The 14,626-nt window shown below is 45.9% G+C and overlaps 1 protein-coding gene across 3 annotated transcripts in view; it reads right to left on the bottom strand.

The window, feature by feature from the left end:
• Positions 1-6,031, bottom strand: part of THRAP3 (thyroid hormone receptor associated protein 3) — a 67,786-nt gene extending 61,755 nt beyond the window's left edge. For 2 of the 3 annotated variants that reach the window (XM_005678695.3, XM_005678698.3), the window contains exon 1: positions 5,925-6,031. The gene's annotated coding sequence lies outside the window, so the exon portion shown is untranslated. The remainder of the gene's footprint in view (positions 1-5,924) is intronic. The other variant, XM_005678697.3, reaches the window with a different exon arrangement.

The following is a 14,626-nucleotide window of genomic DNA, read 5'->3' as shown; positions in this document are numbered from 1 at the left end:
TTATACGATGAGTTTTGAATATAAATTTTTATAAATCACCTTTACAACTAATATACAATACACGTACACATTTTAAGGGTACAGTTCAGTGAGTTTTGACAAAATATACCACCACAAAATAAACACCACCCCAACTCAATGAAAGAATACCTTCATCATTCCGTGAAGTACCCTTCTGCCCCTTTGCAATCTCCTCACCTATCACCAGAAGGCAATGGCACCCTACTCAGCACTTTTGCCTGGAAAATCCCATGGACAGAGGAGCCTGATAGGCTGCAGACCATGGGGTCGCTAAGAGTCGGACACGACTGAGCAACTTCACTTTCACTTTTCACTTTCATGCACTGGAGAAGGAAATGGCAACCTGCTCCAGTGTTCTTGCCTGGAGAATCCCAGGGACGGGGAAGCCTGGTGGGCTGCCGTCTATGGGGTCGCACAGAGTCGGACACGACTGGAGTGACTTAGCAGCAGCAGCACCTATCACCATACATATTAACATAATCTAAGTAAGCTAAAAGGGGACGACAGAGGATGAGACGGCTGGATGGCATCACTGACTCGATGGACATGAATCTGAGTGAACTCCGGGAGTTGGTGATGGACAGGGAGGCCTGGCGTGCTGCGATTCATGGGGTCGCAAAGAATCGGACACAACTGAGCGACTGAACTGAACTGAAGTAAGCTAGAACTTGATAGCGGGAGCACTTTCAGAGACTTCCAGTTAGCCATCAATTTATTCCCATTTTAACTCATCTTCTCTCTCAATATTTACTAAGTCTCTTCTATTTAACAGAGAATGCAGAGAATGTCTTGGTGTGGGGATTCAGCAGTGAATCGAACAAATCCCTGCTCCACTACCTAAAGAGGTAAAGATACAGTAGATGAAAAATAAATAATATAATGTTCCATAGTAATGAAGGTTGGATAGTGTTTGATGAACGGAGTACCATTATTGATAGGGTCATCAAGGAAAGCCTCTATCAGAACCCTTTCCAATGGGAAACACGTAAACAAAGAAACATCAAAACTGCCAAAAAGGGACTTCCTTAGTGGTCCAGTAGTTAAGATTCTGCACTTCCACTGCAGGGGGTGTGGGTTCAATCCCTGTCAGGGAACTAAGATCCCATATCCTGCATGCTCTGAAGCCACACTTTATTGTATCTGAAACAATAATTTTTTCTATTAAAAAATTTGCCCATTCTTGTCTTTTATTGAACAACCCATTCTGGCACCTGACCAACTTCCTGAGTCTTCATTTTTAAAGTTTTTTTCTGATAGCCCATAGTCTGGGAGCCAAAGGTTTTAGTCTAGACTCTAGAACACATCCTTCAGATACAAGGGGACCATCTTTTGGGAAGCCCTAATACAATGCAGAGTCCTGCAGTGAAGAAATCTCTAGGGTACCTTCACAAAGCACTCTATGACTTCCTCTATCAATCCTTTATGTATCCTGCCCTTTTTATTAAATTAAGAGAAAGAGAAAACTGAGTTATTAACCTCTCCAAAAAAACACAGATTACTGAAAGCAAAGTTGATAGACTTCATAAATGCACATATTAAATATACACACACACTTTTGCCTCAAAACAGACATTCAGCAACTTCTCTTCGCTTGGCTCTCTGTCTTCTGCAACAAGCCAAACTGTGCAGTTACTGCATTCCAGATGCTAAAAAGCAAATCAGGCAGAACAAAAATGAGGACACTGCACACGTGCCAGCTAAAAAGGCATGGGAAGGGGGCAGATCAATGTCTTTCCTAAAAACTCTTGGGTTTCTTCGGTTTGCAAACAAAACAATTTCATATTTTGGGCCCTCCCTTCCCACAGCACTGTTCCTTCTCCCTCTTATAAAGTTAACTAAAATTTCCTTTAAGAAGAAACAAGTAAGAAATAAAGCACCAAGACAAAAAAAAAAAATTTTAACGGTGCCTCAGTCAAGCCTGGTGGGCAGCCGTCTATGGGGTCGCACAGAGTTGGACACAACTGAAGTGACTTAGCAGCAGCAGCAACTATAAAAGACGAGTGCTGCAAACAGAAACATGGGTCCGTGGCTGCCACATCTGATTTTTCAAAGCAGCCTGAATCTACATTTTTACATGAAATCTCCCTGCTTTTTAATGTTGACAACAAGTTCAAATTTACAACACTGTATGAGCCAAACAAAACACATCTGCTGACTGGATTTAGTCCATGAGCCTTTAGTTTTAAATCTCTGCCGTAAAAAGAAAAATACGTGGTTCTTTCAGCGGTAGAGCTCTAACTTACACCCTGTTTCCAATAACACACTATCATCTGAAAAATACACTACAAAATATACGAATATACATCTGAAACCCCTGTTAGAAGGAAACCAAGAAGAAAACGATCTCACTCTTCACACACTAAGGTGCTCCATTTCTACCACTAAAATAGGAACTGCAAACAAAACTCCATAAAAAAAGGGACTTCCCTGGCAGTCCAGTAAGCGTGCTCCCCACGGAGGGAGCATGGGTTCAGTCTCTGGTTAGGGAATTAAGGTCCCACATGCTGCACAGCAGGGCTTTGCCTGTGGCTCAGTGGTAAGGATTCACCTGCAATGCAGGAGACACAGGAGGCTTGGGTTCAATCCCTGGGTTAGGAAGATCCCCTGGAGGAGGGCATGGCAACCTGCTCCAGTTTTCTTCCTTGGAGAATCCCATGGACAGAGCCTGGCGGGCTACAGTCCATAGCGTCACAAGAGCTGGACACAACTGAAGCCACTTAGCACACACGCACCCATGCTACATACACAATGCAACCAAAGACATTAAGACTGGGGTCGGCAGGGGGACCAACAGAAGAAAATAGTAGGAATGAATATGGATTTCTGTGAAACTGAGCTCATTAAGTTCAGCTTCCTCAGTATGTGCATCAGCCCATTAACTCCTAGACAAAAAGAAACTAAAAGCTGATTTTTCTATGGCACGGCATTTAACTCTGATTTGAAACAAACAACAACAAAAAAAGAGTTCCTGGAGAAAGTCAATCTTTTAGACACGTACCCACGACTCTTAACTTTCTTGGTAAGCTGTGAGCAAATTGCTTTTTTATGGGTTATAAACCTGCATTACAGACTCTAGAGAACTGGTTCTTAAACTCAGACTCAATGAATGATGGAACGTAATGAATCCTTGAGAAAACGCACTCCCTCACAAAAATTTTCGAGTCCATGAGCCCCCTGTAGTCCACGGACCACTAAGAATGTGTTTCTCTAGAGAAAATTAAAAGAACAGAATGAATCCCTTTGCTTCTTCCCACCAATGCACTTTCTCTTTCCACTCCCCCTCTCAACTTCAGTCAACTATCACCTCCAGGCAAAATCAATACAATAACCTCTTAACTGATGGTCCCCCACAATCCAGTTTCCACACCCCTGACAAAACTGATTTTAAAATGTAAATCAGAAGGCTTCAACAGCTTCCCTAAACAATCTTAGCTCTCCAGCTCTTTAACCACTTTCCTCACTGAAAAGAGGCCAAAGCACACTAAACTCTTCCCATCTTCTAGTTTGGGCACTACCTGGAATGCCTGCCTTGACACCCTACTCTTACCAAAAAGAATTTCTCTGACCACCCTTAGGTCTCTCTTTTTTTATTGTCTATCGATTTCCCTGCATGGTACCTCCACATCACTTTTCTCAATTTGTAACTTATTTGCTCAACTGTTGTGATTTCCCCCACTACCTTGTAGGTTCCCAATATGCAAGACCCCTTCTGCCTCACATCCCCTTGTACTCCCAGAGCCTAGCAGAGGGGCCGGCGGATGGCAGGTTCTCAAGCACTGTTTATTTGATCAATCAAATATTGAATTAGTCTTAAGATATTTACAGAATGAGGGTGTGAAGCAACCCACCAAAATCTAATCTTTGAGAGCACAGTATATCTAATTTATTTTTAACTGGAAAATAATTACAACACTGTGTCGGTTTCTGCCACACATCTACATGAATCAGCCATAGGTATGTGTATATCCCCTTCCTTTTGAACCTCCCTCCCACCAGAAAGAACAAGATTAACCACACTCCTTCAATCTAGGTTGTCACTTGGCCCAAGAGAAGCAGGGTAACACCTCAAGATTCTTGGTGGTTAAGTTTAACTATTCACAAAAATTAATAAAGCTTAGGTCCCACGCTCTCAGGTAGCCTCACCCCACCTCACCTCGGTGCTAATCTCAGAAACACTGCAGGCTTCCTCCCTCCAATTTCTCAATTACAATACAGGACGCTCTGTAACCCATAATTTCACTGGTTATGCCAAATTCGAAAAGTATCTGGACCACCTATGCTAGTAAAGAAATATGCTAGGAAACTACTATTACTTCTGCTGCTAACATGACTATTACCACCACCACCGCTAGAACTGGACTGTATATAGTATGAAGACTAAAAACATCAGTCTGCAAAACCAGAGATCTTTCACTGGTGCAAGGAGATTTAAAACACAAAAAGATGGAACTGCACTGAATACAAGTCTTTTATTTAAAACAGTTACTTACAGAAACTTCACCTCGTCTACAAAATACAGTCAAGCCTAAATGGCAGCAGGGGAGGGAAAAAAAAAAAAGTTTTTTTATATTGCTAAACTGCGTACACTGCTTCACAAACTTCTCAGCAGAGAACAAACTAAGCCCAATTTGTTCCACAGGTTGTTCATGGTAGCAGCCAGCTCTGGCTCTTTAGCAGGCTTCTACATAATGATACAGGCTGTCTAGATAACAGGACAGGCTACAAAAGACGGTATAACCACTAAAGGGAAAAGGAAGCGCCACTTGAAAGCGAAAAACAAAATGACAGTGTGATATATGTCTCGCCACTCTGGGCCTACACGTATAAATCCTGAGAGATGATAATGATAATAGTACTTAATACTCGGTAGGTAATAAGCTAAGCGGTTTTCAATTTACCTCATTTCATCTTCACAGTAACCCTATAAAGTGATCAGCGTTACTCTTTGCTATTTTGCAGATTAAGAAAACTGAGGCACCTGCAAGTGAAGCCCCTCGACCAGAAAGCAAAAGCTAGCAGAGCCAAAACTTGAACCAGGGCAGCTGGCTCCAGGTTCCTTCTGTTATGCTGCCACCAAAAGCCCCATCGTCTCTCTCAGGCCAGGCTCCACCACACTCTGCGGCTTTTCCTTCAATCCAATTAACAATCTCCTGGTAAACACTCAACTAACACGGATGGCTTCCAACTTCTGGGCACGAGTGCTACTCGCCAGTTTCTGCTGCGATACTTCACCCCTCAGACTTCGAAAGGCAAAGAGGATTGATAAAAGTTGCTTGGGAGCTAAAGGAGGCGAAGGAAATTACCTTAAAGCGGAACACACGCCAATTACAACAGGAACGCAGGTCGACCTCACCTCCAACCCAAGAGAAACAAAGTGGACGCATAAATGTTCCCGTGACTGATAATTTGGACTATGCCTCCGCCGGCCACCAGGCCGAAAAGAACGGGAGAGGTACCAACACCAGCCACATGCGCCCTAAGAAAAGGCAGATCCAGGCCAATAGAGATGGCGGGGGCGGGGGGGGGGGGGGCACTCAAGAGTTCTGGGAAAAATCCAAATAACAGGGTTCACCCCTAAAGGGATGAGTGATTAAGCAGGGAGATGGAGAAAGGGAAGGCTTTCTTACAAGAAAGAAAAAGAGAGATAGGAACCGCTCCGGAGAAAAGGCGGCCCTCAGCGTCGGGAGCTAGGCCGGAGCGAGGGGAAGCCCTGAAGGGCGGGGAGGGGGAGGAGCCGGAGCGAGCGGGGCCCTCTCTGAAGAGGCCGGGGGGCAGGCGCGGAGGAGCGACTCCGCGCCAGGCCTGCTGGAGACCCTGAGCCAGCGGCCACGGAGAAAAGAAAAAAGACGAAACGGCTGGAGTCAACTGAGCGGCCCTAATTCCCGTCAGTGTCCCTCACTCACCTGGGCCCACCGCAGCAATCGCAGCTGCAGCCTCGCAACGGCACAACCGGCCCGAATCTCGCCCCCGCCCGACAGCGCGCCCCGCGTCCCCGCTCTCGGACGGCGGCAGCCTCGGCGTCGCCCCGCAGCCTCCTGGGAAATGTAGTCCTAGCTCCCGCCTTCCTAGCCAACTTGACAGTCTATAGGACTACGTTTCCCATAAGGCAAGGCGAACACTGGGCCCGCCGCTTTGCGTCACGCGCCAGCATGTCGGCAGTCACGTGAGCGTCTCCGTTCCATCCCCTCCCCCCGCCTGGGTGGCCTGAGGAAGAAGGAGGGAGGTGGACGGAAGGGGCGGGGGCGTTGCTGACGCCAAGGCCCCCACCATTTTGGAAGCAGCCTGGAGCGACGGCCTGAGCCCCACCCACTCCCGGCCTGCCTTGGTCGTCGAAAAGTCTCTGAGCTGGGAATCTGCTTGTCTGGCTTTCGTCCTCTAACGTGCCACTTCTCGCTTCGTGACCTTGAGCAAATCTACCCACTCTGAGCCTCAGTTTCCTCCCCTGTGAAATGAGACTAGTAATTTCTACCTCACAAAGTTGTTGCGACAAAGTCAGGCACGTAAAAGCGTCTAGTACCTTGAAAGCGAGACTAAAAATGAATTTGTTTTTGTTGTGTGTTCCTGTGGAGACCAGGAAGCCCGGTGGCAAAGCGCTCTCCAGCCTCGTTTCCGCCACCGCTGGTCTCGATTCCCACCACAATGGCAGCACAAAAAGATGTTTTACAGAGAGGTCCTGTAAAGCTTGTTAAAGTGGATGCCCTCACCTGTTGAACCAGAAATTTCCTATGTGTAACTTTGAAATCTGCATTATAAACAGACCTCTCCAGTGATTCTCGTGCACATACAAGTTTGAGAACCAGGGCATTTGAGAACCAGGGCATTTATCAGGATTTTTGCACAGGCTGGTTTGCGCTGGAATTCCTGCCCTACTGAACTCCAACCTTTAAGCCTGAGCTCCGTATCCCCTCTTTTGTGAAGCCTTCCAAATTTACTAGCTTCTCATCTCTGTCTTCCTGCAGTACCTTTCCATCTCATAATCAAGGGCTGTGTTTGTCATCCCCACCGGACTGTGAGCTCTTTAGAACAAAGATCAGTTTTGATGGATTTCTGCATCCCCAGGGCAAAGTAAACAAAAAACGGGGGGGGGGGGGGAATATTGAAGGAATATGTTCAGCCTGTGAGAAAAACTCACCAGGCTCAACTCAAATATGGTGCCCTCACCCCTTACTGGCCCCAGGAACGTTCCTCCCGCACTGCTCTTTTTTCCTTCTTTGAGCATTACTTGTAGGCTGCTTTCTGGGTAGTGCTTCTCGAAAGGATCTGATGCAATGTCATTTTCAATTCACAGATTCTAAGTGTCTACTGTAAGGTTATGCCTGGTGCAAAATACTAGGAACACAGCGGTAAATTGCTGCTAAGTCACTTCAGTCGTGTCCGACTCTGTGCGACCCCATAGACGGCAGCCCACCAGGCTCCCCCGTCCCTGGGATTCTCCAGGCAAGAACACCGGAGTGGATTGCCATTTCCTTCTCCAGTGCATGAAAGTGAAAAGTGAAAGTGAAGTCGCTCAGTCGTGTCCGACTCTTAGCGACCCCATGGACTGCCGCCCACCAGACTCCTCCGTCCATGGGATTTTCTAGGCAAGAAAGACACAAAATACACAGTCATTCCTCCTGGTTTCCAAAACACCTCTGCTGGATCTCTTACCTCGCTCCTACCTCTGACCCTTCCCTGGCCCAGAAACTTACCTCACAGTTCCAGCCTCCTCTTCCTCTTCTTTTCATTCAACCTCTCTCCCTGAGTGACTTCTCTCCTTAAGTGATCTGGCACACTCAGGTAGCTTTTACAGCTCTTCTATGCATTTTTACTCCCTTATCCACGTCTTAGCATCAACTCAGTTCCAGATGTTTGAGAGTCACCATACACTGACTTCCCACTGTTATCTCAAACTGAACCTGCTGAAAACTGAACTTTTTTCAAAAAAAAAAAAGCATTACCTAGTTAATTGTGCAGTTAATTGTTTACAGATTTGTATTCTCCACTAAGCTTCGGGCTCCTCACAAGGAAATGAATAGGGACTTCCCTGGTGATCCAGTGGCTAAGATCCCGAGGTCCCAGTGGAGGGGTTCCAGGTTCAATCCCTGGTCAGGGAACTGGGTCCCACATGTTGCAACTAAGAGCCAGCAGCCAAATAAATACTTTTTTTTTTTTAAAGGAAAGGAACACCTTATGACTCCATTCATTTACTGAGCACCTACTATGGGCCAGGCCCTGTGCTAGAAGCTAAGGAGGAAATAGTAAACAAAATAAATGTGGTCCCAGGACTTCCCTGGTGTTCCAGTGATTGGGAATCCACCTGCCAATGCAGAGGATATGCGTTTGATCCCTGCTTCTGGAGGGTCCTGTATGCCATGGGGCAGCTAAGCCTGTGCGCCACAACTACTGAAGCCTGCTCACCTACAGCCCATGCTCTGTGACAAGAAGCCACCACAATGAGAAGTCTGAGCACTGCAAAGAAGAGTAACCCACACTCCTCACAACTAGAGAAAGCCCAGGGGCAGCAGGGAAGACCCAGCACAGTCAAAAATAAAATAAATAAACAATCTTAAAAAAAAAAGTCAACTTCCAGTGCAAGGACACGTGTCATACCCTTCTCCTCCTGCCTGGTCAGGCCACTAAGATCCCACATGCCCCGTGGCCATCTCTGCAACAAGAGAAGCCCATGAACCGAAACAAAAACCTAGCCAAAAAAAGAATATATATATATATGGTCCCTGTCTTCACAGAGCTTACTTCTAACTGGAAAGCAACATTAAGAAGTCTATCACATGGATAATTAATTACTACTTGTGATAAGGGCAACACAGGAAAGTAGATGAGATATATGTATCTCATAGACTAGGATAGGGGTTGGCAAACTACGGCCTACGGGCCAATTCTAGCCCACCCCTGTTTTTCTATGGCCAGAAGCTAGGAATTGTTTTTACATTTCTAAATGGTTAGAAAAATCAAAAGAATACTAATATTCCATGACACATGGAAAGTATATACAAAACTCAAAGTTCAGCATCAGGAAATTCATTTATGTATTTTCTATAGCTACTATGACCCTGAGATGCTCTGTTACCTGCAAAGCCTTTATTACCTGCTCCTTACTGAAAAAGTTTGCAGATTCTTGACATAGAATCCAGAGGTCCTGACCTAGGCTTAACGGTCAGAGGAGGCTTTCCTAATGAACTGACTGATAAACTTATGGTTAACGAGGTAGAGAATGGGAAAGAGCATTCCAGACAGAAGAAACAACACATAGGAAAGCCCTATGGCCTGAAGGAACTTGGCACATTCTAAAAATTGTTAGGCCCGCCATTGACTCTGGAGCGTAACAGGAACTAAAGCACAGTGAGCCTAGCGAGGTCGTCAGGATCTAGATCCTGCTGGGTCTGATAGTCCGGGTTGAGAATATTGGATTTTACTCTGAGAGCAGTGGGAAGCCATTGAAAGGTATATAAGCTTGGGAGGGATTCAGATTTCCTTTTACAAAGGATTGGATAAAGGACATCCCTGGTGATCCAAAGGTTTTCCCAGGTGGCCCAGTGGTAAAGAATCTGCCTGATAATGCAGGAGACACAACAGATGTAGGTTCAATCCTTGGGTTGGGAAGATCCCCTGGAGGAGGACGTGGCAACATATTCCAATATTTTTGCCTGGAAAATCTAATGGGCAGAGGAGCCTGGTAGGCTACAATCCACAGGGTTGCAAAGAGTGGGCACATTGAGCATGTATGCACTCCTGGTGGTCCAGTGGTTAAGAATCTACCTTCCAATTCAGGGAACACAGGTTTAATTCCTGGTCCGAGAACTATTAATAAGATCCCACAAGCTACAGAGCAACTGAGCTCTTGTCCACAACTAGAGAGAAGCCTGAGTGCCACAACTAAGACACGATGCAGCCATAAATAAATAAATATTTGTAAATAAAGATTAAATAAATTTCCTAAACAATTAAATAAAATTCCTATTCTAAAGGATTATTCAGCATGAGAATGGATTAGGGCTAACTAGAATACAAGTGGAGAAACCAATTAGGAAGTTATACCACCGTAGTTAAAATGAGAAGACACAGTGGCTTGATCTTGTCTGTTTTCATTGGGGATGAAAAAACAGTAAGCAGATTCAAAAGATACTTAGGAGATTAAATCTACTGGTCCTGATGATTAGATGAAAGAGGGAGAAAAGGAGTCAAGGTTGACCCCTGGGTTTCTGGCATGAGCAGCTGTGTGGATGAATGTACTATTACTGTCTCACTACCCCACACTGCTTGTACAAATCTCCCCACATTCATCAGGATGTCCTGAAATCATTCATTACATGCCTGTGTCTTCCACAGAGAGCCATCTCCTAGAAGGCAACAATGAGCTTGTTCTTTGTCTTCTGAGGGCCCTGCTGTGAGCTGGGCATAGAATTGGGAGCAGTAAATGTGTGTGAACGTTTCTCAGTTCTTATTTCTCTGTTTCTTACAGGAGACATCTATCCTTCTGACTGCTCAGGTTAAAAATCTCAGAGGAACGCTGGCTTCCTCTTTCTACCTCACTCACCTTATGGCATCAGTCATAAAGTCTAATATATTCTGTCCCTTTTGAACTAGGGTGTTGGAGAAGACTCTTGAGAGTCCCTTGGACTGTAAGGAAATCAAGCCAGTCTATCCTAAAGGAAATCAGTCCTGAATATTCACTGGAAGGCCTGACGCTGAAGCTAAAGTTGCAAGAGACACAGGTTCTCCAGCATTCACTGGCCACCTGATGCGAACAGCCGACTCATTAGAAAAGACCCTGATGCTGGGAAAGATTGAAGGCAGGAGGAGAAGTGTATGACAGTGGACGAGATGGTTAGATGGCACCACTGACTCAATGGACATGAGTATGAGCAAGCTCCAGGAGACGGTGAAGGACAGGGAAGCCTGGCGTGCTGCAGTCCATTGAGTCACAAAGACTCTGACACAACTGAGCTACTGAACAAAACAAAGAACATCTGGTGAATTTCCTAGTGTCCTGTTTCAGGCCTTCACATGTCTTAGTTAAAAAACATTAATTTATTTGGCTGCTCCAGGTCTTAGTTGCGGCACTTGGGATTTTTTTTTTTTTTTCTTAGTTTTGGCAGGTGGGATCTAGTTCCCTGACCAGGGATTGAACCTGGGCCCCCTGCATTGGGAGCATGAAGTCTTAGTCACTGGACCATCAGGGAAGTCCAGGCCATTACTTGTCTCACATGCCAAGCCTCTTCAGTCCTGTCTGACTCTTTGCAACCCTATGGACTATAGTCTGCCAGGTTCCTTTGTCCATGGGATTCTCCAGGCAAGAATACTAGAGTGGGTTGCCAATTACTGGAGTGAGTTGCCATTTCCTATTCTAGGGGATCTTCCTGACTCAGGGATCAAACCCATGTCATTTGCATCTCCTGCATTGGCAAGGCAGGTTCTTTACCACTTGGGGAAGCCCAGGTGAAAATCAATCAGTAATGTCTGACTCTGCAATCCCAAGGACTGGAGCCTACCAGGCTCCTCTGTCCATGGAATTCTCTAGGCAAGAATACTGGAATGAGTAGCCATTCCCTTCTCCAGGGAATGTTCCTGACCCAGGGATCGACCCAGGTCCCCTGCCTTGCAGGCAGATTCTTTACTGTCTAAGCCATCAGGGAAGACTTTACATGGCTTAGCACCTGTAAAGTGATTAGAATGGTGTCTGGGCCAGAGTAAAGGGTGTATAAGTGTTGGCTAAGGACTCTTCCCCAATCTCCCTGCCTCCTGCCTCTTTCCACTCAGGTCTTCCTCCAGAAGGTAGTCAGCAGGCTGTCTCTCAAGGACAGCTCTATTCAAGCCATTCCCTAGCTCCAGTGCTCTCAAGACCAAATCCTAAATCCTCAATTTGCTCTACAAGGGCCCACATGGTCTAATCTAACCAGCTTCCCAGCTTGACCTTCAAAAGCATTCCATTGCCACTGGGAAGAAGGGCAAGCTCAGGGCCTTGCACCATCTGGCCTCAATGTCTTCACCAGCCTCAGCTCTTCCGTGCAAAATGCTCCAGTCATGTGTGCTCATCTTGCCCATACACTGGGTTTCCTGCCTCTTCCTGCCAGCTTATGCCCTTCCTCCCCAATGGCCCCAGCTATCAAAGTCTTCTCTTGTCAGTTCAGTGTCCCTTTCCATCAGGACTACCCCACTTCTACTCTGCATTTATTAGCTCCTACCTTACATTGTGGTTTCTGCACATCTCATTCCTTCATTCCCTGGGAGCAAATAGATTGGCCATCTATTGCTGTGCCTGCTCAGCATCTTTCCAGTCCTCCTTTCCAGTAACAGCACTCTGGTAATCCTCTGAGATGACTTCACTCTCCCACTCTGGCTCCAGGGTGGGCAGGTGACTCTGGCTGATCAGTACATTTCATTCCTTTGGCCACAGTGATCGGCAGGTGACTCAAATCAGGCTAGCGGCTGGGGTAGGGAGTCATCAGGCTGAGACCTATGCTAGAACACTGGGAAAAGGGCCCTCTCTCTCTCCTGGGGTTGCTAAACTACAAGAGTAGCAGAGCCTGGACTTGTTACTAGTCATCTTTGTCATTATTTGAAGAGAGCCTTCTTGAAAGTGAAGTCAACAGAGTTGAAAGCAGAGCCAAGAGCTGAGAAAGACAGATTCTCAGCTCTTCCGGTTTGAGCTCTTGGATTCAAAAGAACCTGAGATTAGCATCACCTCAACTTTTCCATTCATGAGCCAATAAATGAATTTGTTTGAAATGAGTATCTATCACTGCTTTTATTTATTTATTTGGTGGCACCAGGTCTTAGTTGCAGCAGGTGAAATCTTTGGTTGCAGCAAGCAAACTCTTTAGTAGAAAATCTAGTTCCCCGACCAGGGATTGAACCTGGTCCCTCTGCATTGGCAGCATGGAGTCTTAGCCAGTGGACCACCAGGGAAGTCCTGAGTATCTGTCACTTCTAATGTTGGAGTCCTGAGTAGCAGACTGAAGCTGATGGGGATATCTGTTGTGTTCAAGAGATTTTCAGAGAAGGAAGATGGGAAGGGAAATCAGAAGAGATTGGGACCAGTACCAATGTGTGACCCTTTAAGTTTGAAGGTCTACCTGTGGGAAACAGGAGCAGATATCTTTGCTGTTGCTCAGACCAACCAAACTGCCTTCACCTCCATCTCTGTTTTGCAGGAGAACCAAACCAAACATTCTGACCGAGGTAGCAGTTGCTTGTTTTCCTGATGATCATCGGCCAAGAGGAGGCTTTTCATGTATGAGCTTAAGCAGGAGGTGGTTACTCCTTAGCCAGTTGGCTTGCATCTACCATCAGAGAGTACTCTAATCCACTGGTTCCCAAACTTGCCTGCACATTGGAATCACCTTGGAATATTTTAAAAATTCCAACACCCAGACCACGTCCCACACCTAGTAAATCACAGTCTCTGGGGGTGGGACACAGAGATCACTACTTTCAAAGTTTATACAGGTGATTCCAACATGAGACAAGTTGGGGAACTAAAGGCCCCATCTAACTGTTTCCAAGGCTCACACTTCTTATAGAAAGCAGAGATTCTCCACCAAGTTGACATTAGGTCACCGGGGATTTTTTTTTTTTTTTAATGTCCATGTCTGGGCCCTACCTTTCAGAAATTCTGATTCAGTTGGTTTGGGGTAGGACCTCAATACTGGCTGCTATAGACTAAATGTTTTTCAGCACTCCAAATTCATATATTGATATCTGATTAACCCTAAATCTTTGGAAGGTGATTAGGCCACAAAGGTGGTGCCCTCATGAATGGGATTAGTGCCCTTATAAAAGCAAGAACTCCTACCCCCACTCCCATTTCCCTTTCTCATTCACATGCCCTTCCCCTAAGGAGAAGAAATGTTTTGTGGGATGGATGAGACTAAGAGAAACTTCAACAACCAATTCAGACTCTGCTCCCCTCCCTTTTCAGACCTTCCTGTTCCCACCCTTCTTGTGGTGAACATATGGCCAGGGTGCCATCAGATTTCTAAAGGCAAATCTGGAGATCCACCTCCCTGACCCCACTTTCAGGGTTGGTCCAACGATTGGGTAGCTCTGTCTGTCCTGCCCAGACTCTCCCTGGATGAGGCTTCCTTGGGTGGTCTCCCAAGGTCTAGACATGGGAGGGGAAATTTTCTGAGCTTAGGTTCAAATAGCAGCAATTAGCAATAAAGCTGATTTGGCTCTCCATCCTGCTGCCTTGATTGGCCTGGTCTGAACTTTGGCTTTAGGGTGTGTATGTGTGTGTATACTCTCACACCCCAGCACTAGCATTTTGTACCAGCTTCAGTTCTGGCTTTCTCATGGACCTGGACTGCACTGTGTCCTGTGACCTCTGTATATTCCCCCAGCACAGAGACTGCCACAGAAGTTCTCAATATATTAAATATGTAAAACAGACTTAGGTCTTAACTGAATTCCTACCCCATTTATGAGATAGTAAAGGATACAGAATATACAAATAGGACATAGTATGATTCCTCCTCTCAGGAGTCTCCAGTGACCAGCAACCTCTGAGGAGCAGGGAAGACTTCCCAAAAGAGAAGGCATTTGATCTGGTTCTTGAAGGATGGAAGGGTGTCATAGGAAAAGTGGGAAGGTGCAGAGAGATGAAAGG

The sequence above is a fragment of the Capra hircus genome, chromosome 3 (genome assembly GCF_001704415.2).
Source record: "Capra hircus breed San Clemente chromosome 3, ASM170441v1, whole genome shotgun sequence".
Classification (NCBI taxonomy): Eukaryota; Metazoa; Chordata; class Mammalia; order Artiodactyla; family Bovidae; genus Capra; species Capra hircus.
The sequence above is the reverse complement of the archived record's forward strand: the minus strand, read 5'-3'. Positions and strand labels throughout refer to the sequence as shown.